The sequence below is a fragment of the Pocillopora damicornis genome, chromosome 2 (assembly GCF_964200805.1).
Source record: "Pocillopora damicornis chromosome 2, jaPocDami1.2, whole genome shotgun sequence".
Lineage (NCBI taxonomy): Eukaryota > Metazoa > Cnidaria > Anthozoa > Scleractinia > Pocilloporidae > Pocillopora > Pocillopora damicornis.
In genome coordinates, this window is record NC_142671.1 from 27,167,371 (window position 1) to 27,175,848 (window position 8,478).

An 8,478-nucleotide genomic window follows, 5' to 3' on the forward strand; every position below is an offset into this window, starting at 1 on the left:
AAAACCTTCAAATATCTGTCTAGATTTGGAACCCGTGGTTAGTCTTTACGCAAATTCTTTTGCGGAATCAAAAAACGCAGTTGTGGTGGTAACCAGCCATTAACGATCATCGTTTCCCTCTGTGCAGCTCTGTGTTCCACTGTACCAAAGTCCTCTAAATCCCCAAGTTTATTCCAGATTCCAGACTGTTGTCTCTTGAGGCCAGGATGCTAAAGGCTTGTTTGGTTTGATTTGTGTGTCGTTCAAAGAGAGTAAGAAAGGTATATCATGAAAAACAAAAAGGCTTGTTAAAAAAACAAACAAACAAACAAAAGAGCCAAAAGGGCGAGCAACGCCAATAGAGAACTAACCGTAAACACGCCACGTCGGTTGGTGTTGGGCTAAGACGATGTTGGGGACGAACGGTGTTGTCCTTTTAATGAAAAGTTTACACTTGTGTAGTTCATGCCACTTCTTTGGATGGAAGTTTATTGGATGACTTGGACAAAGCGTAATTATGTCGTCTGATATCAATGGAAAGTCTCAAAAGTTTCTGAGGAAAAGTTACATGCATGTCCGTGCAACATGTGCATCAGGTAAGCACGTTGAAATTTTCGCACAACATTACAATAAGGAAGCTAATTAACCCCTTGAGATTTAAATGAGAAAATGATAGGTCATTTCCTTCGATTTATCGTGCAGGTGAATTTGAAGTATCGAAGAGCAAAGTGATTGAAATAAAATCGTTCCAATCAATGCACTATAGGACTTGTTATCTCAACTGGGAATGCTGACGAACCTACATTTACCTGAAAATTGTTTGCAAAATCTGTGGCTTGTTCACCGTGAACAAAGAGAGTTTGACTGAGGAGCAGTGTGAAAAATGGTTTGAGATTCATTGGTGTTAAGGGTATTACAAAGGCTCCTGCCCAAGTTTGGCATGGAGATTTAATGTGCCAAATGGCAGTGATGATAAAAAATGAGTGATTGTCATTTCATCAAGCACACAAGGATGAATTCTGTGGAATTGCCACCATTATGAAAATTAACAAAACACTGACCAAGAATGTCACCAAAAGAGATACCTTGAGAGGGTGTTACACCTGAAGCTGGAGCTTTTAATGAACAGAAGACCAAGAGTAAGAAAAAGGCAAATTAGACCAAAAAAATACTTTGTGTATATCCATACATAGATAGACAATGTTTATTTGTTAATCCTTCGCCTTGCAACCAGGGGCTAGGTGAGCCAAACTTGCATATTCTGCAAGTGTCTCTATAGTAATTTGATATCATCTTTTCAATCCTTAATTATCTTTTAAGAATGCTTTGCTGGAGGAATTCAAGGAAGGAGTGCACTCAATGAGTAGTCACTGTGGTTCCTCCTCCTTTGGTTTCTTCTATAAACCTGTTTGGCCTCTGAAGCATAACTGTTTTAGGTACATGTACCATGTTAATGATGGTAACATGGAAGGTGCGTGGAAGGTTTCCCTAATATCCTTTCTTCTGTTGATGTGCATCAAATATTGCTGGTGATCTCCATTCTGATTCACAGAATTTTATTCAATGTCAATACCCTATGACTATCATTAAAATCACTGTCTTGAAGTAAAAGGAGAAGAGAAAAAAAAATGTCTTGGATCATACCATGATGACCTGAGTGTTTTATCAGTCCCTTCTGTTGACTGAAGCAAGAAAGCAGGTGTGGGAGAAAAAGTTGCCATTCTTGATCAGTGTAAGAAGCTGAGCTAAAAGCATGATAATTAAGCTGCTACATGAAATACCTATATATTTTGGTCAGCTGGCAGTTCATATATTTTCTCTCAGGTGAGAATTTAACAGTTTACTGTCTTTGTAAAGCAGAGAGAATACACTTTACAACTAAGGAGAAAAATTGGGAATTTAAGATGTTGTGCATGCATTCTTCCTATGATGATCGTACTGCCTGGCAATAAAAGTTTGGTTTCTTCCCTAACAACATCAAGTTTTGTTAACCTTTTCCACCCTTACATCAGTATGCATCTTCTCCATACTGTTCCCTATACATTCCCTGAGGTGCTGATGAGGAGAATTTGTTTCATGATCCAGAGCTTCTCTAAATGGTGACCATTTCCTTTATTCTCATTACCTTAATATGTGATTTGGGGCTGATATTGTGATGAGAAATTAAATGCCAGTCACTCTTAGAGGTTAAAGGGTTAAGACTATCAAAATGACTGCCACCTACATGTATCTTAAGAGGTATTCAATTTCAAAGTTTTCTTTGACTTGTAGACTTGATATTCTTTACTAGGAGTGAAATTTAGCCAATTTAAATAAACTAGCTGATTTAATGACTGCCTAAGACTTATGTTGCCTTTTGTTGAATTGTGTATAGCTGGGTGGTAAAGTTGCATCTTGCCTCTAAGCCAGCTTGTGTATCAATTCCCTGTTACCTAAACAGTAACACAAACAACGCTACTTTTTGTTATATTTGCAGTTTTTTGTCCTGGCAGTTATGGAACAAAAATCAAGGTAAAAATTATGTTAACCACTGTTTTTACCAGGAAATCTGAAATGAATCTAATTAAACATGATTCAGAGGGCATGTTTTATATTACAAACATAATATAACAAAAAGGCAGAAAGCTTCTTGTTTTGTAAAAATGAGTGTAATCCATTCATTTTTTTTCTGACAGTGAATGTTCTTTATTCCTGTCATGTCATGCAGATTTAATTGTCGGGATTCAACAATTCAGAACAACGACCAGGTTCTAAATTTTTGCACACAGTTCGTACGCATGCAGGAGAGAGACGTCTCACGATCATAAATTTCTCAAAATCTATTACAGAACAGAGCTCATATCATATGGTAAGTCGAAAATATTTTAAAACAATTCTCTTTATAGCCATTCAATATTTATCCTAGATTGCTCAAGAATACCCCAGAAATGGAAACTTGGGGAAATTATAACCAGTGACCACCTTCCATCCACTGGATCTTGTGATGCTGATAAATAATAAAGCCTGAGTAGAGGCTTCATTTGCTCTCTTGATAGAAATCATGCAGTTTTCCCATCAATGAAAAAATTGTTTCGAATATGTTAATAGAAGGGTGGTGAGCAATGAGCAAGCTTGTTATTAAGTTCAACAAATCTTGGTACTAAATTAAATTAAAACAAAGAGCGAACATAACTAAATCATACCCAACACAACGCATGTTTTCCGCAGACTAATTTCTTTGACTGACTTGTTATTGCCCCCAAAGCAGCAAAAACGACCAGTTATTGCATTCGTTCGCTATAACAACAATGTTTATCGAAAGGAGAAGAATAACTAAGTATGGTGGCATGTCGAAATGAAAGAAATGATGAAGCTCGCGCCCTGTCATTTCAGTGCCTGATGCGAGGCCTTTTATCCTCAAATAAAAAAGGCGGCATGCGCCAGCTTCCTTTGTTTGAAGGGAACACATGGGTTAGAGCTGAAACTCCACACCCTTGGTGAATTTTTTGCGTGGGCACGACTTACCGAATTCAGGACCAAGGGCGGATCCGGATGACAAAAAGCGATAGACATAACAGTAGAAGGCACATTAAGCTAAATATCAAATATTGATTTTTTTTTTCTCAGAGCGTGAGCGGGCGGTGTTCTACAAATCCTGCTATCTGATAGTTAGATATGCGCTGTTAGATGAAGCTTAGAACTCCAAATGACTACTGACGGGAGAAAGTCTCGTTTTATAGCATTTTGAGCGGCCTCTCGATAAAGCCCGCACCCCCCTCCCCCCTCATCATCATAATTTCCATTTATTAGCCACTTAGTATATAGCATTTATACAGGTTTAAAAGTATGGTAGGGTGAGGTGACCTCCAAGAAACCATCAGGCTTATAGGGGAGGCCACCTCGGTTGTCAATATGTTTGTAATTAAGTTGTGGATGTGGATGTGCGGCTCGGCCAATCCTAACTCATTTCATTAAAAAATGAATCATCTTTCTTTTTACAGTAAAAAAGTTAGTCAAACCAGTGATTGATATTGGGAGAGAATTCCAAATTTTAGGACCTTGGTAAAATATTGTAAATTGTTTAAGATTAGTGCGACAGTTATGTATTCGATAGCAATTGGCTATTCTTGTATCATAACTGAATACTTGCCTATTTCCTCCCTTAATTTCTTAGATACGAAGAAAACCTGTTTCTGTTGCCTTTAAAGTTTCAACAACAGCTGAATCAGTACAGATTAATAGTTCGTTAATAAGCTCTCTTCTTGATTGAGCGCCTTCCTTCCGATAAACGCCCCTCCTTTCAGCCGAAATTTTACAATAGCGCTCCGGTGCTTACTCGAGGAAATACGTTTAATGAAGTGGCTTGATTAGGTTTGACGGAAGGTTTTTTATTAAAAATCAAGTGGGACTCGCGATAGAAATGGTCAAGATAAAATTCTCTGATAGAAATATTACATTTGCAAATAATCCAAGACTTTGCTGATCCTAGCAGTATGCAGGAAGCGTGTCATATGAACTTCGTAATAGACCTCGTTCACCGTAGAGTTTCTGTGGCTCAGTGGTAGAGCATTGGAGCACGGAATCCGAAGGTCTGAGGTTCGATTCCTCATGGTGACTCAGAATTTTTCTTTGTCCCACGCTCATGACAAGACGAAATTCTCTTCGAATTTCTCCAACCCAAGACTTCTCGGAATTTTTGGATCCACACAGATTTTTATATCATCGTGCAGCCTGTTTTCGCTTAAACCTTTCCCCTCCCCCCTTCACCCACGACTGTTTTACGTAATGTAGCTGCGAAATTAAGTATTTCGACATTGTATCAGAGGTCATCTTCAGTTTCACAAGCCAACCCCTCCTTCGTGAGAAATTTTCTTGCCGCCACTTTTGATAATGTGGTTATAATCATATACAAATAGTTTCCAATTCGGAAAATGAAAATAAGGCAATTAACGTTATCTAAAGCTTACAAAAGGCTATGTAATGAATTTTTAGATAAACTGAAACTTTTCAGACATTATCCTACTGATCTCTTTGCACTCGCTTGTATTGTTATCTATAAATAGTTACACCCATCGTGGAAAACTGATTCTGATTGGTACGAGCGATTTTGTTACATCACCATAAATTACTCAAACAAGTTTACCATTATAGTGAAACATACACATGCAATCTGCATCGGAAAGACTATGTTTTCCGCGAGGACAAAAATTCTGTTTTTCTGCCGTTTTGCTTTGGAAAATTTCTCATCGTAAACTGAACTTCGACTTTGCATGTCATTTAAAAATAAAAACAGCGATATCAGCAATAAAAAGTCTCAGAAAAGTAAGGGAAAAAAAGTTTTCTCGGCCACACTGAAGAACAAAGAAACCAACTTTTGGTTACTATGAAGGCGAGAGCAACCCCGGCATCAGTTCAACAAAAGAAATTGTGAAAATTTTATCATTAAAATACCATGGGACACAAATGTACATATCATAGACTACCAAGCATATAGAGGAACTCTTTTAATTTCAAACTGCCTTTATTTCATCGAAAAAGCCTTGCCATAAACAATTACAAGATAGTTTCTGTGATTAACGCCTAGTGAATGCTCTCCCAAAATGTGGAACGTCGACGTGTCAACAGCACATTGTAGTGGTTAAAACCAACGAGTTAAAAACAGATGATTCCAGAGTTCTGAAGCTAGTCGTTGTCAAAAAAAACCAAGCTTAAATGTTTAATTTCAGTTTCCTTAGCGCGAAAAAGTGTCTTACAAACGGGAAATAACATGAGATGATATCAAAAAAAGCTGTCCTCCTGTGAACATGATAAGAGAAATATGACAAGGAGAAAGTTTCCGCGACTCTTAAAAAAACTTTGATAGGGCAGAATAAATTTGAGCTATACGTTCTTCCCTGAAACTTAGTGTTTAGTTCACCATAAATAACACATCATGCTACGGACACCTGAACAGGTCATATGGGTGAAATGTTCGTTATTTTCTGGAAGGTTTATAGCCAGCTCCTAAGAAATTGCAATAATGTTTATCATCGGCTTATTCCAGTATTAGTGGTGAAATAGCAAGTAGATGAGTCTCCCAAACAACTTAGCAACCAGACTCGTTCCACAGAAATAAGAGTCGTGCAGCAAGGCTCCTTGATAATACGTAACGAAACACTCAGCACACTCAGCAATCTCGAAATAGAAAGTCGCAATAGGGTTTACGTCGGTGGTCAAACGGCAGAAAACTAACAGTGATTAGGGCCAGATATATTGTAATCGAAAATTTATTATATTATACTCTTGAACGTGACCCATGAAAACGAAATATCATGCCCAAAACTATGCTCCCGTCCTCTAAACTCCCCTACTCCCCAGGCCTCCCCCCTCTCCCTGCCATTGAGGGATAAAATTAGATTACAAAATGTAAAGGGTGGCTTACTGCAACTTCACACAAAAGAGATCATGTTATTGGACCAAGTTCCTTGCCTACACTTATTTATCACTTATTGAGTGCGTGAGGTAGTAGCCAGGCCTTCAATAACGTAACCTAGCTACAGAGAAGTGGTAGAAACGGTATTTGAGAAGTTTATGCTAAAAACGACCCTGAAAACGTTATTGTAAAAGTACTACAAACGCAGTTTCACCAATTTACTCTCAAGAATTTTCGTAATTATGCTGGAATTATGCTTCATCCTGTCTGACTAAAGCAGTACACCCATGATTATGACGGCATAATTTATCTGAGCCTATCTGTCGAACGGTTTCAATTAAGGTCTTTTTCATTATTTTTACCGCTTATCACAAACAGTTCTAGATCTCGAGAACTCCTTGGATCTGAAGACTGAAAAGCCAGTCTCCAAATGTTTCCAAATATACTCACTTACAAGTCATTATCAGTATTATAATTTTCGCCCAAAACATAATACTATTAAAATGTTAAATGGCTTATTTCATTGAAAATGTTTGGGAAACACACCATCCTTTCACTCTTTAGAATGTTTTCTGAGCCTAGCATATGAGAGAATCGTCGGAGTGGGTTTTTATCATCCCCATGGCGGATAACGGGACACTTGTCTCTGGGATTAAAATGAAACATTATGCAATCAATTTTTGTCATTTTCTTAGCCTTTGGCTAGTCTCCAAAGCCGAAACAGCCATGACCGACAAATTCCAAGAATCAGCAAGATTTTGCAAGGTTTTTGCAAGATTGCTGATTTAAGGAAACAAGACACTCCAACTAATATTTCGCTGAGGACAGCTGTCAACCAGCCACAATTTAAAAACCATTAAGTGATATTTCTCTTAAGTCGACATAACGTGCTGAGCGCTCTTTTTCATATAGCTGTAGAGATATTTTGGAGATATAAATCAGCTACATATCGGACGAAAGTTACTTTTCCAGTGTACTGTAAATCACCTCAGTTGAGTGTCTCTCACCGTTAAGTGTGCTTAAGTAATTTGTTTCCTCGCTTTGGGTAATTTCTTTATGATTATAAGATCGATCTTAATTTGACCCCCTCGCTAAGACATTTTTTACAGAACTGCGGCACAAACGATGTTCACATTAACCATGAAGCGCACCTTTTCGTGTGGTCAATTGAAGTTATTTTAGTTAAGAAGCCTTTTCCACTGGTTTATACAAAATGATCGAGTTCTGAAGTTGTCGGATACACCGTTCTGAAGAGCTAATCATTTTTAAGGCTGACACCGTTGTAGACAGATTTTAAATGAAAATTTTCAACAGAATTACCCAACTGTCTCAGATCCCAAGATGGCGGACATAACAAACGGACGGTGTGATTATCATATCTAGTAAAGTGATATCCAGTGAATGGCAACAATCAGTGATCAATTCCGGCAGTTCTACTTTCAATAAAACTTGAATCTACAAACTGCTTAATTCCGTAAAAGTTGTCTTTTTGATATGCTTTATATACGACAAAAGAGAAATACGATACCTTGTTTATCGCTTTCTCTCGCCTTGATGAAACCTGGAATAAGTGCCAACTTTCTTTTCACATGAAATGGAGCGTTATTTTTCATTCAAATCTAACCATCGGGATTCAGCAATCCAGAACAACGACCAGACTCTAACCCTTTTCCCACACTTCCGACTGCAAGCGTATATAGTGCACACTTTCTCTCCAGAGGGCATGCAGAAAAGAGACATCTCACGATCATTAATTTCTCAACACCCGGGCCTGCTGCATAAGCTTAACTTTTTGGATTTGGTCTCATTGTCTATCCAATACCAATCCGCAGGAAAGTCTTATTTAAATATTTATTACATCCATTTTGAAATCACTGGTGGTCCCTGCAATCTGATTGGCTCTAATTGGTGCGATTTATTCACGAATCGCACCATTTTTTGCTCTAAATCGCATCTTTTTTCCAGCCAATGAGGAAGTTACACTTAAAACAAAACAACCAATCAGATTTCAAGGCTTGTTTAAAGTAACCAATCAAATTGCAGGAAAATGAAAGACAAAGAGTATCATTTCGCAAATTTTGCAACTTTTGTTTCCATAACTCTTATTT

General features: G+C 37.8%; 1 long non-coding RNA gene across 2 annotated transcripts; it reads left to right on the forward strand.

Annotated features, from left to right (window-relative positions):
- LOC149050562 (uncharacterized) lies at positions 1 to 3,150 on the forward strand. 2 transcript variants are annotated; one of them, XR_016184217.1, is made up of 4 exons: positions 1 to 575; positions 1,532 to 1,803; positions 2,456 to 2,490; positions 2,885 to 3,150. It is a non-coding gene; the product is annotated as an uncharacterized LOC149050562 (long non-coding RNA). The 2 variants fall into 2 exon arrangements; XR_016184218.1 differs by lacking the exons at positions 1,532 to 1,803; positions 2,456 to 2,490; positions 2,885 to 3,150 and adding an exon at positions 682 to 819 and having other exon boundaries at positions 439 to 575.
- The last annotated feature ends 5,328 nt before the right edge of the window (positions 3,151 to 8,478 follow it).